Source organism: Talpa occidentalis, unplaced genomic scaffold, assembly GCF_014898055.3.
Source record: "Talpa occidentalis isolate TD23 unplaced genomic scaffold, MPIMG_talOcc4v2.1 talOcc4.16, whole genome shotgun sequence".
Lineage (NCBI taxonomy): Eukaryota > Metazoa > Chordata > Mammalia > Eulipotyphla > Talpidae > Talpa > Talpa occidentalis.
In genome coordinates this window covers 48,116,221-48,139,579 of record NW_023601653.1, presented here as the reverse complement: position 1 = coordinate 48,139,579, position 23,359 = coordinate 48,116,221, and the positions used below count along the sequence as shown (strand labels likewise).

The 23,359-nt window shown below is 44.8% G+C and overlaps 2 long non-coding RNA genes across 2 annotated transcripts in view; one reads left to right on the top strand and one right to left on the bottom strand.

Moving 5' to 3' along the window:
* LOC119247601 (uncharacterized) overlaps positions 1 to 23,359 on the bottom strand; it is a 31,946-nt gene that overhangs the window by 8,040 nt on the left and 547 nt on the right. The window lies entirely within an intron of this gene.
* On the top strand, positions 6,819 to 15,310 carry LOC129145972 (uncharacterized). Its single transcript, XR_008552232.1, has 3 exons — positions 6,819 to 7,006; positions 8,766 to 9,003; positions 13,388 to 15,310. It is a non-coding gene; the product is annotated as an uncharacterized LOC129145972 (long non-coding RNA).

Sequence of the window (23,359 nt, the reverse complement as noted above, 5' to 3'; positions counted from 1 at the left end):
CATTCATGATAAAAGCCCTTGAAATTCTTGGGATACGAGAAACATACCTCAACATCATAAAGGCCATCTATGACAAGCCAACAGCCAGTATCATTCTCATTGGTGAAAAGATGAAAGCATTTCCATTAAGATCTGGAACAAGACAAGGATGTCCACTCTCACCACTGCTTTTCAATATAATCCTGGAAGTCCTAGCCAGAGCAATAAGACAAGAGAAAGACATACAAGGAATCCAAATAGGAAAAGAAAAAGTCAAACCATCACTATTTGTAGATGATATGATAATATACATAGAGAACCCCAAAAACTCCACAGAAAAAATAATTCAACTCATCAATCAGTTCAGTAAAGTGGCAGTATACAAAATCAACACGCAAAAGTCAGTAGCCTTCCTATACACAAACAATAAATCTGAAGAAGAAGAAATCAAAAAAAGCATCCCTTTTTTTATTGAAACAAAAAAAATCAAATATTTGGGAATAAATCTAACAAAAGAGGTAAAGGACCTATACAAAGAAAACTATAAAACACTGTTAAAAGAAATAGAAGAAGACACAAAGAAATGGAAAGACTTCCCCTGCTCATGGATTGGAAGAATAAACATTATTAAAATGGCCATCCTACCAAAAGCAATATACAGATTCAATACTATCCCAATAAAAATTTCAATGTCATTCTCCAAAGAAATAGAACAATTATTGATGAAATTCATATGGAATCACAAAAAACCCCGACTAGCCAAAGCTCTCCTGAAAAAAAAAGAAGGGAATGGAGGCATCACACTGCCAGACTTCAAACTATACTACAAAGCCATAATCATCAAAACTGCATGGTCGGGGCCTCCCCGGTGGCGCAGCGGTTGAGCGCTGGGTTGCGAAGCTGCCCGCGGCCTCTGCGGCACCAGTTCGATCCCCGGCTGCTCCCCGGCCACCAGAGGAGGGTCCCACATGGCGCGCAGACCTCTCCTGCCGCCCGCTGCTCCCCTCAGCAGTGTACTTCGTCATTCTGCCTGCTCTGCTCCCCGCTCTGGCTCTGGTGAATTCTCTCACCCTCCCGTGCTTCTGACTGTACCCAGTGCATGTATAAAGAAAACAAGCAAACAAACAAACAAATAAATAAATAAAACATGCCTCTATTTAAAAAAAAAGTATATTAAAAAAAAAAACTGCATGGTATTGGAACAAGAACAGACACACAGACAAATGGAATAGAATAGAAAATCCAGAAATAAACCCACAGATTTATGGTCAACTAATCTTTGACAAAGGAGCAAAGAATATCCATTGGAGCAAAGATAGTCTGTTCAATAAATGGTGCTGGGAAAACTGGGTCGCTACATGCAAAAGAATGAAACTTGACCACTACCTCACACCATACACAAAAATCAACTCAAAATGGATTAAAGAACTAGACATAAGACCTGAAACCATAAAATACATAGAAGGAAATATAGGCGAAACACTACGTGATTTGCACATCAAAGACATCTTTACAGACACATCACCCAAAGCAGTGATAGTGAAGGCAAAGATAAACAGCTGGGACTACATCAAATTAAAGAGCTTCTGCACAGCAAAAGAGACAATAACAAACACAAAGAGAAACCCCACCGACTGGGAGAACATTTTTGCACACAACACTAATGATAAAGGACTGATCACAAAAATCTGCAAAGAGCTGATGAGACTCAACAAAGAAAATAATCCAGTCAAAAAATGGGCAGAAGAGCTAAAAAGAAACTTCTCTGAAGAGGAAATGCAAATGGCCAACAGACATATGAAAAAATGCTCAACATCACCTGTAATCAGGGAAATGCAAATCAAAACTACCATGAGATACCATCTCACACCAGTGAGAATGGCACATATTAAAAAAATTAGCAACAACAAATGTTGGCAAGGATGTGGAGAAAAAGGAACTCTCCTGCACTGTTGGTGGGAGTGCAAACTGGTCCAATCACTATGGAGAGCTGTGTGGAGATTTCTGGACCTACTAAACATAGAACTTCCATATGATCCAGCAATTCCACTCCTAGGTATTTACCCAAAGGACACAGAAACATCAATTCCAAAGAGCACCTGCACCCCTATGTTTATAGCAGCACTATTTACAATAGCTAAGCTTTGGAAACAACCTAAATGCCCAAAAATAGATGACTGGATCAAGAAGATGTGGTACATATACATCATGGAATATTACTCAGCATTCAAAAAAGATAAACACATGCAATTTGCAGCAACATGGATGGCGCTGGAAGGGATCATGCTCAGCAAAATAAGCCAGAAAGAAAAAGGGAAAATACCGGATGGTCTCACTCATAGCAGGAATCTAGAAAACTTAAATAAGGGACCAGCAAAATGATTAACTGTAAGAAGTGAAAATCAAAATCAACAAAAAACTATGAGCCAGAGACACTCTATGGGGGGTAGGGGGCGGGGAGGAGAGGGATTGGGGTCAAAATAAGGGGGTTGCAATTGTATGGGGAATATAAAAATAAAATTTATTTTTAAAAAAATTGGAGTTTATCTCTAGAGGATGAATTATTTTCAGGTGAAACACTGAAGGTCCGGGGGGCTGGTGGGCAAAGGCTGACAGCACTTGAGATGGCAGCCATAGGAGAGGTGTGGGGAAGAAGAGGTTTGTGGTCACTTTCCACCTCTGGGTGACAAAAGGGGGCAATGAGGCAAAGTAGAGCAGTGGAAAAGTACCCCAAAGTAGAAAAAGCCCTGGGAGCTTTTGAGAGTGGTGGAAAGTTCCCAGAAGCCCTATGAAAAGGAAACCAGCATCCTAGCAATGGGCTCCTCCCTTAGATGACTTCCTGCTGTCTGGAGTCTCTTTTGATGTAAACCTGAGTTTGCTAATCTTCAGTCTGGTGTGTCAGTGATTATCCCTCTATCCCTGGAACACAAGAACGCACCCTGATCTGCAACATCTTAGGCAAAATGTCATCATTGATTTTGTATAATATTGCAACACATCATGAGATACTTCATATATAATGGACCCATTATCAGTAAGCCAGAGACAGCCTGGTACCTCATTGGATAATGTGTGCATTAATACTTCAGTAACACTAGAGTATCCAACTCTCCATCAATATATCAACTAATGTCTTTATCATTGTTGTGCAGCCATCCCAGGCCAGGTAGGTTCATTGTCAGTTCTTGCAGACAAAAAGAGGAGACTTTAGTGAATTTTGTAGGCCTTTAATGCTGAGACAGGGGACCATACACATAGGCAGGCAGACAGGGCAAGAGAGCCTCCAACATTGAGAGAAGCAGGACAGCAATGCCCCAGCCTAGCCCCCTTTATACTGTTAAGTGCCCATAGCCACACAACTGATACATCTACATCGTTGCAAATACAAGGCCCATCTGCTGTTTGCTAGAGGCCAGAATGAAGGAAAACAGAGCATTTCAAAGTATGGGCTCTCTGTTGTATGAAAGGCGAAAAATAGCCTGATTCACTCATTTTTCTTACACTCATCCATTCACAATTCTTGCTTCAATCAATTACTTCATTAGGGGCTGGCAACATGGTGCTTTTTCTATTTCAGTCATCCATTCAGTACTTACTAACTGGCAATCTTTATGAGAGATAGCAAAAGAGAAAGTTTTATCTCATCAACTGGGGCCAAGGTAAATAATTATGTATTTTGAATCATCACGTTCCAGAATAAAGAGTAGGAGATAAATGGTGTTTGTTTTGCATTTGGTTTTCTCTTTTCTGGGTATCATTTTATAGACTCACAGATTTTCATATCCTCGGTGTGTTTTGTTCCACTGCAGTCATTCTTTTTGTATTTTAAATTGTTCCATCTTCAGTCACTTCACATTGACTCTTTGTCTGGCACAGCAAAGTCTTCCACATTCACCTTGGACACATCCTCGTCCAGACCCAGAATCAGTTGATTTTCTAAGGTGCTTTGGTTTCTTTCAGCGGGAAAAGACAAACTCTGGGGCAGGGGTACTGTTTGCATCTGGGTTATCAAGGCCCTTCCCAGTAACAGAGCTAGGGGAAACTGTACAGGGATAAATTTCGAGATCATATATTCATATTGAAATTTCAAATTCAAATTTTAAAAATAGAGGTTTTAACTTTTTTTAATTTTTATACACATAAAAACCCACCTGTTCAGGGGTCTGAACTGCTGCCAATAGTCTGAGAATTTCTGATGCTTGTTTGATTGTATTTTTATTGGAATTGAGCAGTGTCCTCTCTTTCCAGATAGAGCCATAGTGTGCAAAATTAAAAAGGCATACCTGGAATCCATGAAAACATTTGCCTTCTTCCCTGCCAACAGCTTAAGTGACCATGTCAGGGCCCCGAGCTTAGCTTTCTGTGCAGCAGTGGCAGGAGGCAAAGCCTTTGCCCCACGGTAGTTTACTCTAATGTGACCATTGCATACCCAGCCCTCTGGCTGCCTTGAAGAACATAGCTCCCATCAGTGAGGAGGGTCCAATCGGCTTTTTCCAGTTGGGTTAGCCTATAAATCTGGTCTACAGGAGTAAATTTCATTTATTATTTCAGTACATTCATGTATCAGAGGCCCCATTGTGTGTCTGGGAGAAGCAGTGCTGGATTTGTAACAGGGTGGTCCCCAGGAAAGGGGGAGGTTCCCTGCCCCACCCAAGGGAGGGTGGAGCTGAGCAGGGAGAGAAGAAGCTGCAGAAGAGACTGAGGAAGGAAGGAAGCAGGATGGAGCCAGGAGACCTGGAGGAGGCGCATGGAGCCTAGAGACACGTGAAGAAACTGCGCTTGTCTTTTGGTCGTGGACTGGGTGACACGGATGTGGGTGAGACCCATGGGGAGGTGACAATGGCAGCTTTTATCTTGATGTTGATTTTGCTCTTTTCCTTCTGGGCTTGTCTGGTTGTTTCTGACCCTTTTCTGTGGGTCCCCACTGGAAGATGCTTTAGACTTGTGGCAGGCTTTGGGGCCTTGCTCTGGGCCAATCCCATATGGATGGACTTTTACCCACGAGGGGACGGGTCACTTTGGGTGCTTCATTTAGAAACTAGATTCTTTGCCTTTCCTGTATTGTTTCCTAATTAAAGCTCCTTCCCATTAAAGTCTCATATGCTTTGTGTTGATGCGGCGGATGGCAGAACCCATTTAGAATAGGCAGGTTTGCAGGGTTTGGGCTGCCCCTCTTCCTGTCCTATAACAGATTCAGTTTGTTCAGTTTAAGGGTCACGTTGGGATTATCTAGCAGCACTGCCTAATATTTTTCATCCAGCCTGCCGTGAGCCACAGGCTTCCCTTTTGCTCTACAAGCCTGTACTCATCAGAGTGGGTCTTTTTCATGGGCAATATGGGAGTGTTATGGGGAGACCAGTGGGGTTTGATAAGTCCATATTTTTTAAACCTCTGAAAAGGGACAATATTCCTCCCAGTCCACTCAGTAGAGCTGATGAAAAACCACTGAGCAACTGGATGTCATAAACAACCACCAGATGCGCATTTCACTCCAGGTGCAATTAGCATTTTAATCCAGGAGCAATTAACAAGTGTGCTTACTTGCAAATCTTCTCTTTGAAATATTCCTGGCCGGTCTCAGTACAACTATCTAAACAAGGCTGCATTTCAAAGGGAGGGAGTCAGATAACCAGACAGGATGGTCTCTTTTGAGCAATCTTGAGATAGTTCCATCCCCTTCCCACTTCGTAAACTCCCCTTTACCATGTGAAATGGCCTTGCACTCCACCAAATGATTTTGCCTATTGTAAAACAATCTGTCAATCTGCCTGTGTAACAAATGTTGAGACAGTTGTTTTTGTGTGTGTGTGTGTATAAAAAGAAATCTGTTAGCTCAAGGCCCAGACCTTTGTACAGGTGCTTTTCAGTGTCTGGGTCCGCATGCGAGAATGAAACTTTCCTGACCTCACCTGTCCTAGAGTACCGCTTGTTTTTCCTCCGCCCCAGTGAGTCGGCTTCTACAACAGAGCCAATTATTAAATAAGTACATGAGTCAACTCATCTCAGGAGAAACTCTTTAAATAATTATATGGGGCCTACCCTGGTGGCAGAGGTGGTTGAGAGCAGCGCTGTGAAGCTGTCCCCAGCCTCTGCAGTGCCGGTTCATCCCGGTCGGCAGACGAGGGGCCCACATGGCGAAGCAGACCTCTCCTGTCTTGCCCACTGCTCCCCTCAGCAGTGCATTTCGTCAGTCTGCCTGTTCTGTTCCCCACTGTCTCTGGTGAATCCTGTCACCCTCCTGCGCATCTGGCCTGTACCCCAGTTCATGTGTAAAATAAATAAATCTTAAAAAAAAAATTATCTGAAGCCGTGGATTACAAGCCCAGGCCTCTCCAAGGCTGTACAGAGGGCAACAGCTCGCTGTGTAATTTGCCAGAAAAACAATCCAGAGACAGACCCCCACCAGAGAAGACTTAAAATACCAAGGACAGTACCCCTTTGAAGATTGGCAGATAGATTTTACCCACATGCGGAATCAAGAGGCTATAAACGCATGCTAGTCTGTCTTGATACTTCTGGAGGAAGCATTCCCTAGCCTGACAGAGAAAGCTGTGGAAATTGTCAAAACTTTATTTTTTTTAAAATTTATTTATTTATGCATAAAAGAACAGGGGCACAGGCCAGAGGTGCGGGCAGTGAGAGGATCCACCAGAGACAGAGTGGGGAGCAGAACAGGGAGACTGACTGAAATACACTGCTGAGGGGAGCAGCTGGTGAGTCAGGAGAGGTCTGCTGTGCCACGTGGGTTGCTCCCTGGCCGGCTGGGGGGTCAAACTCGTGCTGCAGAGGCTGCAGATAGCTCATAAGTTGTGTCTTAACCCCTTGTGCCACCAGGGAGGCCTGGAGATCGTCAAAACTTTACTAAGGAACATCATCCCTCAGTATGGACTGCCTGGCACCATTCAAAGTAATAATGCACCTGCCTTTGACACATGGATAACAAACAACTGGGGATCAAAGGGAGACTGCATACAGCCTGGAAGCCTCTGTCATCAGATAAAGTAAAAAAATTAATCATATCTGTAGGGTAAGTGAAAGTTATCAGGATTTTCCACCCTCCTGCCATTAGCATTAATGATAGATCCCCAGGGTCCTACATGCATGCCTGATGGCGGGCGCCTGGCATGCATAGGTGATGGACATGCATAGGTGGGCATGCATAGGGGATGGACATGCATATGTAGGCACACCTGGGCTGAGAGACTGGGCTTAAAGAGTGGCATTGGTGGGGGGGGGGGGGAGTGCCAGTAGAGTAGCAGAAAAAAGAACAAGAGCAGAACCAGCAGAGTAGCAAAGGAGCAGTAGAGAACAGAGGCCAGGAGAGAACACTAGAGAGCCCAAAAAGAGCAAAGACTCGGGGGTAGGGGGGCGGTGTTAGGAGGCCTGCCAGCCTCCTGGCCCCCCTGCCTGCCACAATGCAAAAGATGTAAAAAGCTCAATAAAAGCCTGAAAAAGCCACCGAGGGCTCCAGAACTCTCCTTTACCTGTTTGTCCGGATCACAGAAAACCTGCACTGCGCCTTGATGGTGCTACAATATCTTAAGAAAAAACAAAAATTACTGCCAAGTTTTGCCAGGAAGAACATCTGCACTGGGATCAGGCATTGCATATTGTTCTGCTGAGAGTAAGGGTGGCTCCCCGAAGCAGGCTTGGCTTGAGCCTGTACGAAATTGTGTATGTGTGACCATTCCAGACCATACTCAAACTAATTGACATGGTAATAGATCAAGAATTAAAAATTAAAAATTACGTACATCACCTAGGACAGTTCCTAGATACGATTAAAGCACATGCATTTTTTACAAATCCTGCTCTTACTGGTCCTGTACATTCATTCAAATCATGTGATCGGATTCTGCTGAAAGCTTAAACACCAGAAGATCAGCTAGCTGAACAGTGGACTGGCCCATGGGAAGCACTCCTGGTAACACCAACGGAGGTAAAATTTGCTGGAGTCAAGCCTTGGATACACTACACCAGAGTGAAGAAGGCACTGGAACGTCACTGGGAATCCAAGAGAGTGGGAGACTTAAAACTGATTATAAAAAGGCAATAATGTTTATTCTGTACTAATAACTTGCTGTTTATCTCTCCAGGGAAACAGTATACCATTCAGATAGGATGAAAACGTCTGGGTATATCTGGCACGAAATGTTCTGAATATCTCTTTTGCCTTGCAGATGGGACTTATGTTGAGCAGACCTTGACATCTTGCCTTGTGGCTCCCCTCGTGTTTCAGCATTTGAAACATTACCTTGATATCTATAATTGGGGACTGCAGTCCCACGAGGAAGACACAGGCAGCATCTCTATGATCCGAGCAGACAGGTTAAGGAGTCCTGAAGCCCTTAGTGGCTTTTTCAGGCTTTTATACAGTTTACCAGGTGCACGGCAAGCAGGGGTGCCAGGGGGCTGGGAGGCCTGCCAGCATCCCAGCCCCCAGCGAGTCCTCCCTCTTTCTGGACTCTCTGGCGTTATCTCGTGGCCTCTGCTTCTCTGCTGGTTCTCTTTTCATCTCTCGCTTGTTCTCCTGGTAGCTCTTCCGTTTCCACAATGCTGCCCTTATAAGCCCAGTCTCAGACCAGGTGTGCCCACCTATGTAGGCCCACACCCTACTCCAGGTGTCCACCATCAGACACACATTTAATCTAATGGCGGGAGGGCAGAAAAGCCTGATAACATTTTTACTTACACTACAGGGGCCTGTTGTAACAAAAAAGACAGAGAAATGTTCCCTTTGAAATTGGCAAAAGTCTTACCTACTGATGAATGTGTTTCTTTCTCAGGATGTAATAAATATTGTCTGAATTTGACTTTGGAAAATGACATGACCTGCAACACTACCTCCTCTGTGTCCTATGCAGAGGCTCATTTAAAGTTACCAGTGGGATGGTTCCTGCTATGCTATAAGATGGCCTACTCCTTTGTACCTGCAAACAGCACCAGAGGGCCCTGCAGCCTTGGGAGACTCACAGTGTTTATGCCCCAGAAGGTCCACATAACTCAGGAAGTAAGAAAGAAAAGGTAAATCTCCCTCCCACCAAAGTGCAATGACAACTTAAACCTGTGGAGTATTAAGCACTTGCCATGTGCAATGTTCAAAGGCTTGAATGCAACATCACAAGCTATGGGGGCCAAGGGACAGAACTGGGCCAGGTCAGGAAAGCCGTCCTGGAGAATTGGTCAGCACTAGATTATTTATTGCTGAGACACAACCACGGTTGTGACAAATTTAAAGGACTATGTTGTTTTAACCTGATTGACAACACTCAACTTATTGAGCATAAAGTTAAGACTATTCATGCTATTGTCTCAGACATAAAAAATCAGGAGGTTTTCTTTAGTCTTGATCTCTCTCTCTTAACCTCGTGGCTCCCCAGTATCACAAGCCTGAGAGATGCTTTCTAATCTTGCTTTTTATTTTCTTGGGCATAACTGCCTGTTGCTATCTATATGCAATGCCTTCCAACATGCACCCACCTGCATAAGAAGATTAATATATCAACAAGGTGCTGTCACAACAACCACAACTGATTGTCTGCACAAAGGCAGAGTGCCATCTTTGAACTGAAACAAGCCTTATAGTTATAAAGGGTTGTTACTAATGCGGGGGGATGATAGGGGATAGGGAGGGGGAGGAGATCAGGTGAAACTCTAAGCTGGTATAGTAGAAAATATGTACATACATATTATTTATGAGTTGAACTTCTAACCCAAGAATGTGTCTGGAGGAGTGCAGGAAGCCAGTGCTATCTGCAGATCAGCCTTGGCATGGTGGGACAAGCCTGAGGCCAGGAGGACAGTAAGGAGCTCCAGAGACTGGACCTCACTATCTCCTGGCAGTGGTGAAAGCTAGCTTACTGCTGAACCCTCTTTGTTCAAGTCACTACAAAAAGGCAGCTGGAAATTAAATGTTAAATGGTTTCTTTAGAGTGTTAACCCCCCATCTTCCAGATTACCAGCTGTCTGATTAAAACACACCTTAAAGATTAAATTCTCTGTCTCCAAGTTAGCATTCAGTGATGACAGGTAGGCTAAACCCTGGTCTTCCAGTTATATACAGGGATAAATTTTGAGATCACACAAAAGTCAACTTGAAGAAGGTTCCACTAGTCAAATATGACATAATGTAAGCCCCAAAATAAATATAATAAAAATTGTAATCCCTTAATAAAATAGAAAATCATGTTATCAATTAATTAATGCAAAATTTGTTGAGGAACAGGATGGTTACATAGTCTCCAAATTCCTTCCCACACATATTCATGACAAAGGGGAAAAGAGTTACTAGAGTGAACAGCCCTGATCAAGAGGTTAAAGCCAACATCAACACTGGGACAACCATCCCAATATGCACCATCTGATAAAATGTAATGAGAATACATATCATTTCTGTGATGTTCCCCCCAAAACACCCAGCCTTGAATCTAAACATGAGAAAACATCAGACAAATTTATATTGAAGGATATTTTTCAATAATATTAAAAATCTTCAAAAGGTCATGAAATGAAGACAGAGAAACTGTCCAGGTGTGACGAACTAAAGAAAACGAATACTATATACAGCAAATGCCTCTCAATGAGATTCATTTGTTCTAAAAAGCACTCAGAGTCAAGTGGAGAGACTTGGATGAAGTCTAGAGATTGGTTGCTAATCCCATGTCGATGTCAATGTTCTCCCTTGATGAGTGTGCCATGTTTGAAAGAAAGTGCAATAAACTTGGGGAGGAGCAAGTGAAGGAAGCACCCTTTCAGCAATGTATTTAGAATGATTCTGGGGAAAAATTTATTAGCACCAGGCTTGCAAATTTTCTTTAACTTTAAAATGTTTAAATTTTAAAATAAGGAGGTTTTATGAAAAGTCCACATAGGTTACCATTTTTATTAGTTTCTGATTTAACTTTCCAGTGGCTTGGGGAGCAAATTTAAGAAAATAATATATATATATACATTCTTATTTCTCTCTTCTTACAAAAAAGAAATACAGTGAGTACTGTCCTGCTCCTGATTTTTTTTTTAAAGATTTATTTATTTATTTATGCATACAAGCACTGGGTACAGTCAGAAGCGCAGGAGGGTGAGAGAATTCACCAGAGCCAGAGCGGGGAGCAGAGCAGGCAGACGGACCGAAGTACACTGCTGAGGGGAGCAGCGGGCGGCAGGAGAGGTCTGCGCGCCATGTGGGACCCTCCTCCGCTGGCCAGGGAGCAGCCGGGGATTGAACCGGTGCTGCAGAGGCTGCGGGCACCTTCACAACCCAGCGCTCAACCACTGCACCAACCGAGAGGTCCTCTCCTGATTATTTTTATATTTAATACATTCTGGGTAGGAAGCACTCGGTATCAGTACATGGAGATCATCTTTGTTCTTTATTATGCTTGAGTCATGTAACTATAAGAAGGATGGAGGAGGGAGGGGACCGGTGAAAAAGAGAAGGGAGGGAGAAGGGAAGGAGGGAAGAAAGGGGCCTATTGGACTATGGTAGAGGATTATTGGTGCTTTTGTGATGAGCATGGTGTGGTCACAAGCCTCTCAAGAGGTGTGAGCCTGTACCCCTAAGTCATATACAATGTTGTAAACCAACATTATCTCAATGGAAAACAAAACTGAAAAAATAAGTAAATCAAACATGTCCGGAGCCGCCTGGAGCATGCGCCGTGTTGCGCAACACACGTGCCATTAATTAGTTTTCGCTTTACCGTTTTGCCTGCTGAGAAACCACAGGTGTTTCCTATTAATCAAATGAGACTGGGAGGTACGATGGGAGGAGCTACCAGGATATAAGAAGAGAACCACGAGAAGGTCGAGAGGTCATTGCGAGGAGGTTATTGCGAGAGAGGTTATTGCGAGAGGAGCAGAGAGAAGGTCAGGGAAGGTAGAAAGACAGGGAAAAGTAAAAGAAAGGAAAAGGAAAAATAAAGAAGTAAACGCTAGCGTCAAGTTGTCTCAAGCCCCTCATTTCAATCCTCAGCCCTTCTCTTTTCGTGCCTACGAATCCCGCGGGTCGGGACAAAACACACACACACACTCACAAACACCAGCCCTAATAAACAACCTTTATGCAGTTGTTTTTTTATACTTACACAGATATACATTTCTTGGAGTGAAATATGGGTCAAAGAATAAATGCCTTTAATTTATTATATAATTTGTTGACATATCCCCTTGCATAATGCAAGTTTGCATTCTCCCCATCAACATCAAAGCACCTCTTGGGCCTCCTCTAGTGGCACAGGCAGTTGAGCGCCGCACTGTGAAGCTGTCTGCAGCCTCTGCAGCGCAGGTTCGATCCCAGCCAGCTGGTGAGAGTCTGGTGAGGGTCCCACATGGGGCAGCAGACCTCTCCTGTCACGCCCGTTGCTCCCCTCAGCAGTGTATTTCATCAGTCTGCCTGTTCTGTTTCCCACTCTGTCTCTGGTGAATCCTCTCACCCTCCCATGCATCTAGCCTGTACCCCGCCCAGTTCTTGTATAAATAAATCTTTTTTTTTTTAAAAAAATGGCACCTCTTTCCCCCACAGCCTCACAAATAGAATGGGTCTTGGATTTTCGCCAATCTGACAAGTAATTTGCATTTATTTTATTATTAGTGTGGTTGAGAGTTTTTTATAAGTTTGAGAGTCACAGGAATTTTGTTAAACTCCTCAGGTGAATCTGATGGGTGTCAGGTTTCAAAACTGCTTTATTGTTTTCTGTGATTTAGTTAGCTGAGAAGCACTGAACTAGTAAATAACATTCAATTTATTAGTTTTTATTGGAGTTTAGACAAAGGGAAATAAAGCTCAATCCACTCAAATATCATCTCCACAATGAACCTTCCTCAACTTTATTAAGCTGGTTCCTCCCAGTGTTCTGTACATACATCTAGCAGCACTTATCTCAATCATACTAAACTGCTTTGTTTAAATGACAATTCCCACCTGGTTTTTGAAACTTGAAAGACAGAACAGTATGTCTTATTCATCTTTATATTCTTCAGATCAAGCCTAGTTTCTACCACATGGTAGATAAATATGTTCAATAAATGTGAGTTTGAATAAACAATTTTTTTAGAAAGCAAGTATTAAATTCATTTCAAATATAGTACATTGTTTTTCTGTAAGAACAGCGTAGTGCCAGGAAGGCACAGAGCAGGATCTCTATGTTCCATGCAGACAGGTAAAGGACAGTCCTGGAGGAGCCCTTGGTGGTTTTTCAGGCTTTTATTGAGTTTATCAGGTTCACGGCCAGCAGGGGTGCCAAGGGGTTTGGGGGTGTAGGGTAAAGAAAATGTCAGGCTTTTCTGCCCTCCCGCCATCAGGATAGATGATGGATGCTTGGCCTGAATGCATGCCTGATGGCGGGCACCTGGAATAGGGTGTGGGCATAGGTAGATGGGATTCAGCTGAGCTAAAACTGTGCTTTTTAAGGGCGGCGTTACGGGGACGCCAGTAGAAGCCAAAAGAAGAAGCCGAGAGAAAAGCAGAAAAAAAGAAGCAGAAGCCGAGAAGGCCAGAGAGCCCAGATAGAGTGAGGATTTGCTGGGGGGCTGGGAAGCCTGCCATATGCCTGGTGAACCCTAATAAAAGACCTGCAAAAACCCACTGAGGACTCTGACTCCTCCTTTACCCGGTCTGCATGGGATCAGAAAACCTGCACTGGTCCAGTCCTGCCTCTACAATTGGCGTAAGTCAGCAAGATGATCCATGCAGACGGGTATGGAGCCCTCCGAAGACCTGGAGGGACTAAGGAGTAACAGTGTTTGCCTGTGACGACGCTGGAGGCACCATGGTGTCACAGAAGGTGGATACGGTCCAGGAGCTGCGGGACGAGACCTCGCATCGAGGAGACGCCCGAGAGGACCAGCCAATGACCCCTGAGGCAGCAAGAATCATCGGCAAAGAGAGGACCAAGATTTGGAGCTCGCCAGTGCTGATTCAGGGAGAGGTCAAGAGACTTGGACTGATGGACTGACAATCCCACCAGAAGGCGGAGGACCTTGCAGGTTGATATGTTTTGGGACCCTGGGGGTGGAACAGTTTTGTTTGTAAACCCCAGGAGATGGGAATCTGGGGGTGGCCAGTGGCCCTTGATGGCCAAAAGCAGCCTGTGTATGCCCAGCAGCCAGGCGGAGGAGAAAAGCCAACTGAGAAGCAAAAGCTGGTGCTGATGCTAAGTTGAGAAGCCCTGAGTGGCTGTTAAGCAGCCTGGGTATGCTGAAGACCTGTGAGTCTCGTAAAATCACCTGTGGGTGATGCCCTGCTCATTCTTGAGTGAGGGTGAGGAGCTGAGGAACCCGTCCTTGGGGGACGGATGGGGAACATGGCTTGGGATAGAGCCCAAGCCAAATGTAGAATTTGGATCCCCGACCCATGTGCTTGTGCAGTGGGTTGGCCTGAGTGCAGGGGTATGTGAGTCGCATGGGTGGCTATGAAGGCCGAGTGTTGGAGCGACTGCAGACAGAAACCCTGAGGGTTGGCGATTACCCTCAACAGAATAGAATCGCCAGTCCCAGAGCTAGTGCATCCTGGGGGTGGATGCGGTGTGTGGCTTGTAGCCGAGACTACAGCCAGAGAAGGCCAGGAAGCCTGACGGCTCCTGGTGTGTTATAGTAGATGCCGTGAGTGATTCCCCTCCCTCGTGTGAGCAGTGCCTTCGGCAGCAGATTTGGTGGCTCATCTGCTGGTACCAATAATTGTCTTTTGGACTTATTTGTCCTGGACTTATTTGTGTTCTGTTGTATTGTTATTGTGATGTATTTGCTTCTGTGGGCCATGGATGCATTGTTTGTTTGCTTAGAAAATTGTATATATATGTAGACTATATGGCAGAAAACCCTGAGGGGGTGGACTGTAGGGTAAAGAAAATGTCAGGCTTTTCTGCCCACCATCAGGATAGATGATGGATCCTTGTCCTGAATGCATGCCTGATGGCTGGCACCTGGAATAGGGTGTGGGCATAGGTAGATGGGATTCAGCTGAGCTAAGACTGCTTTTTTTTTTAATATAACAATATATTTTATTTAGCTCATGTATCCAAAACATTATCATTTCCATGAGTAATAAGCATACAATTTATTAATAGCATATTTTCCAAGACCTTTGAAATCTGATGAGAATTTAACACTTACAGACTTACAGCTGATCTCATTTTTTTTTGCATAGAAGAACTGGGGTACAGGCCAGAGGTGCATGGGGGTAAGAGGATTCACCAGAGACAGAGCTAAGACTGCTTTCAAGGGTGGCGTTGCGGGGACGCCTGTAGAAGCCAAAAGAAGAAGCCAAGAGAGAAGCAGAGAAGAAGCAGAAAAGAAGCAGAAACAGAGAAGGCCAGAGAGCCCAGATAGAGTGAGGATTTGCTGGGGGCTGGGAGGCCTGCCAGCCTCCCGGCCCCCCAGCACCCCTGCCTGCCATATGCCTGGTGAACCCCAATAAAAGACCTGCAAAAACCCACTGAGGACTCTGACTCCTCCTTTACCCAGTCTGCATGGGATCAGAAAACCTGCACTGGTCCAGTCCTGCCTCTACAGGGGGACAGGAGTCTGGCAGGTCTCCTAATCCCCAGTGAATCTTCACTCTATCTGGGCTCTCCAATATTCTCTCGTGGTCTCATTCTCTCTCTTCTGGGTAATGGCAGGAAGACACGGAGCCGGATCTCTATGACCCGAGCTGATGGGGTAAAGGAGGAGTGAGTTCTGGAGCCCTCAGTGGCTTTTCAAGCTTTTATTGGGATTTACCAGGTACATGGCAGGCAGTTGTGCTGGCCTCCCGGCCCCCAGCAAGTCTTAACTCTACCTGGGCTCTCCAGCGTTCCCTGGTGGCCTTGTTCTCTGCTGCTCTCGTGGTTGTCCTGGCGTCCCCATGACGCTGCCCTTTTAAGCCCAGTCTTAGCCCAGGTGAATCCCATCTACATATGCCCACACACCATTCCAGGTGCCCGCCATCAGGCATGCATTCAGGACTGCAGGGATCCATCATCTATCCTGATGGTGGGAGGGCAAAAATGCCTGATACTTTTTCACTTACCCTACACCAGCATTCTCTCATGGTTTCATTCTCTCTCTCCTGCTTCCTTTCATTCTTTTTGTTCTCCTTCTGCTGTTCTGCTGGCATCCTCGTGACTCCGTCCTTATAAGCCCAGTCTCAGCCCAGGTATGCCCACCTACATATGCCCACACCCCACTCCAGGTGCCCGCCATCAGGCATGCATGCAGGACCACAGGGATCCATCATCAATCCTAACGGCAGGAGGGCAGAAGAGCCTGACAATCATTCACCTTACATACACCTTCAACATTAAAGGACTAGTGTTTCACATTTCTGATCTTTGCCAATTAGTCAGCTTCACTAAGAAAACAAGTCTCCAGAGGCCCTGTATCTGGTGCCCTGTATCTGGTGCCATGTCTCTGGAGTTCTTTTGCTGGTGGCTAGTATAGAAGCCCAGCTGCTTCCATAGGGACATCTTCAAGGTCAGCTCAGAGGGAAGGCCCCCAACCTGAACCCCTGCTATAGCAGCAGCACCTGACAGTTCTCCAGAACAGTTGGAGTGAGCAGAGTTGGCATGAGTTGAGCTTGTCTTTAGGAAGACAGTCACATTTCTACCACAGAGTTACCATAAAATTGTGTGCTAAAAATGTCAGGAGGCACAGCTGCAGGCTGTAATCAGAAGATAGGTAAGTTTGGTCACATTATTTGTAAGTTCATTTAAAAACTTCTGAAGATTGAAGAGCTGCTCTCCAGAAAAGGTGTAATGTGCTGTAGGGTGAATGATTGTCAGGCTTTCCTGCCCTCCTGCCATTAGGGTTGTTGATGGATCCCTACGGTCCTGCATGCATGCCTGATGGCGGACACCTGGAGTGGTGTGGGGTCAGAAATGGGCACAGGGCAGGTTTTCTATGATCCCATGCAGACCAGGTAAAGGAGGAGTCCTGGAGCCCTCAGTGGCTTTTACAGGCTTTTATTCAGATTTACTGGGTACACAGCAGGCACGGGTGCTGGGGGGACAGGAGGCTGGCAGGCCTCCCAGCCCCCAGCAAGTCTTCACTCTATCTGGGATCTCCGGCGTTCTCTGCTACTCTCGTGGTTCTTCATGTTTCTCTGCTTTTTCTTCTCTCGGCTTCTGTTGGTGTTGCCGCAACGCCACCCCTAAAAGCCCAGTCTTAGCCCAGGTGAATCCCATCTACCTATGCCCACACCCTACTCCAGGTGCCCGCCATCAGGCATGCATTCAGGACAAGGATCCATCATCTATCCTGATGGCGGGAGGGCAGAAAAGCCTGATACTTTTTACCTTACCCTATAAGTGGGAAGTGGGCCTACGTAGGTGGGTACACCTGGGCTGGGTCTGGCTTATAAGGGTGGCATCATGGGGACACCAGGAGAATGGAAATGGAGGGCCATAAGGAGAACAAACGAGAGAGCCGAACGAAACCGGCAAGATAGAACGAGATCATGAGAGAACGCCGGAGAGCCCAGGAAAAGTGAAGATTCGCCCGGGGCTAGGAGGCCTTTCAGCCTCCTGGGCCCCCCAGCACCCCTACCTGCGTGTACCTGGTATAATGGCAATAAAAGCCTGAAAAAGCCACTGAGGGCTCCAGGACTCTCCTTTCCCCTGTCTGCTCAGGTCATAGAGTCCTGCTCTGTGCCCTTCCTGCCACTGCATGTGTCATAATAGTCCTTTCCTTCTTAATCCCACACTTACATCTTTACACTCCCTAGGCCTCCCCTGGTGGTGCAGGCGGTTGAGCGCTGCACTCAGAAGATGTCTGCAGCCTCTGCAGCGCCAGTTCGATCCCGGTTGGCCGGTGAGGGTCCCACATGGTGCGGCAGACCTGTCCTGTCACGCCTGCTGCTCCCCTCAGCAGTGTATTTTGTCAATTTGCCTGTTCTGTTCCCCGCTCTGTCTCTGGTGAATCCTCTCACCTTCTGGTAAATCTGGCCTGTAACCCGTTTCTTGTATAAATAAATAAATAAATCTTTAAAAAAAAATAATAAATCATTTCTAACTTACCCAATATTTTTTTAAAAATTTTACTCCAAAATTTAAAGATGTTCACTGGAATTCCATCGTGGTCATAAAGAATGTTAGGCTGCCTCACTTGAGGAATGAGAGTGATAACGTGATGAGGTGAAAAATAAAGAGAGTGTGGCATGGTTTTGCTCCCAGCCCATGAGCAACAGAAGGCTCTGTGCTGCCCTGTGCTGGTTCCCTGGCAACTTAAAAGACCATGCAACCAGTACGGAAGTAGGATGTAAGAAGTGGAAATAATCAAGCCATTCTCCAAATGTAGAAACCAAATAATAAGTTAATAATTTGTACCCACCATTGTCTAATAAAAAGAACACAGTGTAGAATTTTAATTTAGTGTTTTTTCTATAGTATTGTAGAAATACATTTAAAAATAAAAGTATGCGCTAACTAGAAAGGATGGACAAAATTCAAAGAAACACACACTTTCTGCACTAAGCTTGAAAGCCAGGAGGGACAATGAAGCCTTCTCATAACCCTTTCTGTCCTCAGTCTCCACTATGCAACTGCCTCATTTCACACACACTGGCTTCACATCTCTCCTTCTTACCTCCTCCCTCCAAGGGCTCATCATTTCATACCTAAATTATTCCAACAACCTTATTATTGGCCTCTCTGCCACCATGACTCAACTGTTTCACAGACACAGGACAGGGGCTGCTCCACAATTCAAGGTTGAGCCCATCTCCCCTCCTTCCTGCACCTTAATTCATGAAAGACACTTTCCTGCCTTGGCTGTTCTATTTTCTCCCATCTCATTATTTCTCATTTCCTAAAAAAAAAAAACTTATATTAAAAGTGGAACTTCTTTTTCTTTCTGACTTATTTTGCTGAGCATAATCCCTTCTAGCTCCATCCATGTTGCTGCAAAATGCATGTGTTTATCTTTTTTGATTGCTGAGTAATATTCCATTGTGTATATGTACCACATCTTCTTGATCCAGTCATCTATTTTTGGGCATTTGGGTTGTTTCCATAGCTTAGCTATGGTCTCACTCATAGCATGAATTTAGAACATCTAAATAAGGGACCAAGACAAAGACTAATTAATACAAAGTAAATATCAAAATCAACAAGTAACTATAAACCAGAGACACACTATGGTGGGGGCGAGGAGAGGAAGGATTAGGATCGAACTAAGGGGGGTGCAATTGTATGGGGAATATATCCAAAATGAAAATGCATACAGAGTGCAAACATGAAAAATGATGTAAGAATTATATAAAATATTAAAAAAAAAAAAAAGACTGAAGGCCCTCGGGGGAAAAAAAAGTGGAACTGCTATGTTTTGGAGTCTGCCATGTTTTAACACCAGTTTTTACAGCTCTGGCAAGATAATCATCACCTTTAGAAACTTCAGTCTTTGCATTATGTGACTCTATTGCTAATTTACTGATATCTGAGCAGTTAATTGTAAACTCTCTCTTAGGTTCCTAGACCAATTTCCAATGTGTGTTTATTGACAGGGGGAAGGGAACCTCCATACATCAAAAAAGCAACTACTGGACACTGATTGGGTATCTTATAATTCAACTCAATTTTGACATTATCTACTTGGAGATTGCACAGATTAAGTGCTCAGTCCCAGCAGACCTCCTCCCCTGCACCGCCCCCGTGCCCCACTGTCACCTTCAGACACCAGTTGCAGGCCCAGGCTGGTACCTGTACTCCTGGCCAATCAGAGTTCCCAGGACCCTTCCTTGAGTTGGATTGATTTACCAGGACAGGTCACAGAACTCAGAAAAACATTTTGTTCAATAGAGTAACATTACATAAGATATTAAAGAATTCAAATCTTGGGCCTCCCCTGGTGGCGCAGCAGTTGAGCGCCGGGCTGCGAAGCTGCCCGCAGCCTCTGCAGCACTGGTTCAATCCCCGGCCACCAGCGAGGGTCCCACATGGCATGACAGACCTCTCCTGCCACTGCCGCTGCTCCCCTCAGCAGCGTATTTCATCATTCTGCCTGTTCTGTTCCCCTCTCTGGCTCTGGTGAATTCTCTCACCCTCCCGCGCTTCTGACTGTACCCAGTGCTTGTATAAATAAATAAATAAATCTTAAAAAAAAAAAAAATTCAAATCTTACAGCCAGCTAAGGAGATACATATGTTCCAAACAAAAGGTCTCTGTTCTCATAAAGGTTGGGGACCAATATGCACTGATTCCTCAACCAGAAACTCCTCAAAGGAGCTCCTTTTTAAAGAATGTCTGGCATGTGCATTTTACATTCACCAACATGCCTTAAGTACATCTGCAAAATATGAAATGAGAAGAAAAGACAATTGCTTCAAGAAAAAAAATGAGGTACTCCAAGGGGCATCTTATATGTCAACTTAGAGTATGCATTTTGATTACTGTAAATCTGCTTATCACCCAGTACATCAGTACATTTATGAAAAGGTATAATTATTTCAGCTATTAAATCCACCAAATGTTTAAAATTACTTACCAGGCGGCAACATGGGGATTGGAGTGTGAATGTTGTAGAAAGATTTGGTAAAGAAAATACCAGAAAGAAAGATTGAAGAAGAGAAATGCAGAGAGAACAGCACAAAAAAATGACTCGGGGGCCACAGAGGAGGGGACTGGGGCGCCAGGCTGACTGCTCTGTGTGACTGCAGAGTCTGCGGGATTATTCCCTCACTGCTCAGTCCATTTTTCTATTAAATCTCTGAGGTCTCTCGAAAGTCAACACTGATAGTAGACGAGAGGCAGCTAAACAAATATTCTTTAGCAAGTTCGAAAGTTGTTTAAAGTTGATTCTGCTGTGCTAATATCTAACATCTTAATGTTTTCCTACATTAAAAGGCATCAGAAGCCCTCCTAAAACCCCAAGATGGGCTCTGTTTGATTAATTCTTTTTTTCCCCCTCTGTGCTCAAGGACCTGGAGAAATTGGGCAAGGCCGGCGCCCTATTTGCTGATGCTGTGACCCAGCTTGGGTGTGTTTCATTTAATAAGCAGAAAGAGTTTTAGCCTCAGGCTAGTGATACATCTTAGGCCACAATGAAGCACAGTTTGTTTAGCAAGAATGTTTTTGCCTGGGGTAAAATGTAGGCATCAGCTGTTGATTTCTTTGGAGTTTTAGACTGGGCTGAGATTCCAAGAAAATTATTTAGACTCTTCAAAATTACTCACTCAGGTGTTATATCTGTCTCTCTTAACATACTCAGAAAAACTCATATATTTCTTCCCCAGATAAACTTTGCAATTTCTGCCCCTTTCTGATAACTAACTGGAAGGAAAACACTAAACACAGAATTCAAGGAATAGTCCTCGGTTTGACACCACATTTCCAGGTCTCCTCAATTCACTTCAATACTATTACTCAGTAACTTACTAAGTATTATATTTTGAGCTTTATAATGAGCCATGCTCAGGCCTACACACTTCACATTCATTGGCTCATTTAAGTTTCATAAGTACAGTATGAGGTAGATACCACTATCATCCCATTTTACTGATACTCATGAACACACATCTATCAAATAGAATTAAAATGTGAATTTGTCTTACTCCACAAAAATGTGACCATAGAGAGCTATTTGAAGAGTGCTTGGGGCTACAGATAAGTCATTTTAAGCACTGAAATGATGAGGTTCAGATGTGGTACCCCAAAATATGGCACATTGCCATGTAGAATGTTATAAGTTGAAGGAACTAGAAAAAAATGGTAGAAGCAGGGAGGTCACTCTGTTATTGCCCCAACTGAAACAGGAGCCCCAAGCCTACTGCTACCATGAGGTGTGAATGGGATTAAGAGCCAGTGGTGCTTGCAGCCTGCAGGCCAGCCCCAAGTTCCGGTGGCATCATCCTGGTTCAAGGCTGCTTGGACAAGGTACAACCACCTGAAGCTGCCACAGTTTCCCTGAACTCAACACCAATGAGCTGGCCCAACATCACCTTTAGGCAGATCTAGATGAGCAAGCTGGTATTTCACTTTTGAGACCAGTAAGGATAGTAAATGGACTGATTTGACTGGAACTTGACTGGCAACAATCACACAACTAAGGTTGTAAATGGACCTATCAGGCTTGAAAGGCAGGAGATATAAGCCAAGGTTCCAGAGGGCTAGGGGTTCAGACTATGTGAGACCGTTTCCTGGAAAGACCTTCACAGACAGTCCCATCAGAAAAACTCATTTCCAAACTTGCTGGAAGAATGTTCAGACCGCTGAGACCTTCACATCTGATCTCTGCTTCAAACTTAGCCCAAATACTGCTCCTGACCCTGGCCCTGCATCCATGACAGCTGACTGCCACCTTTGTCCTGTGTCCATGGGCCTATGCCTGGTGTGTCTCGAAGAGCTGTCTGCTGTTGGCTTATGTTAACAACAATCAAAGGGCTATGACACTAGTGTCGGTACTCTGGCACCATCAGCACTGCTAATCTGTGACCAACATTGTTGACCTGTGACCTCTGAGAGCTGTCCACTGCTTCTGATCCTCCAGCACCATTCCTGTTGCTGTTGCCTCTGGCACTGGCCAGCAGGTATTACTGGCTGCTGTGGTGCTGGCGCCCAATGTGGGGTTCTTCACATCATCTGGTGCCAACATCATTTTGGTGCCCAACATATGGTTTTTCACAGCATTGGTAAGATTTCTCCAGTTTCTCTATCTTCATGCTCTTACAAGCTCTGTTTTTGAAAGGAGTTGGTGTTCGGTTACTGTTTGTCCTACACAGACTGAGGGGCTCAGGCCAAGGCTACTCTTTGGCAGGCCCTAAAACATGGGGGAACGGCCTTCCATTTGCCCTAGGCCTAATCAGGTGAGTGCCTCATGCCACTCTCTTTGCCTCATTACCTTGCTGATCTCAGTCGAGCCACCATTCCCTCTCCACCTTGGGAAAAGTGCTGGCTCCTGAGTTCTGTCTTCAATTCAGGTCTCGCTCTCACCGCAAAAATAGTGGGCATGGGTTGGCCATGTAAAAGGCCACTAGGGCTGGCTGCCACTTTCTAGAAGACTCCCATGAAAAAATAAGTTGGTGTGCATCCTGGGTTAGCTCTAGTCCCACCAACCCAAGACAAAGGGTGCAGCAACCCAGGAACTCGTAATAACCATTCCACATGGCCTACCCTGCAGCTCTTCACCTCTTAGGATTGTAAAAACGAGACCTGGACCTACTTTTTACAACCTCTTAACTACTGCTCTTCCCTAACTTGAAGCATAACCTTCCACTGCTTCATTTTTGTCGTAATTAACTCCAAGCCAACGAAACGTAAGTAGCCAGAAACCCATCCAGCCTTTTTCTTGCTCAGGTAGAGCTCCCCTTCTCTGAATCCTTGTCTTTTAAGTGCCTTCCTATGTCACTGATAATTTGATAGTCTCCTTCCCTTGCTATAGAGACAAGAATTTCCTCTCCTTGGTTAAACTTTTTTGT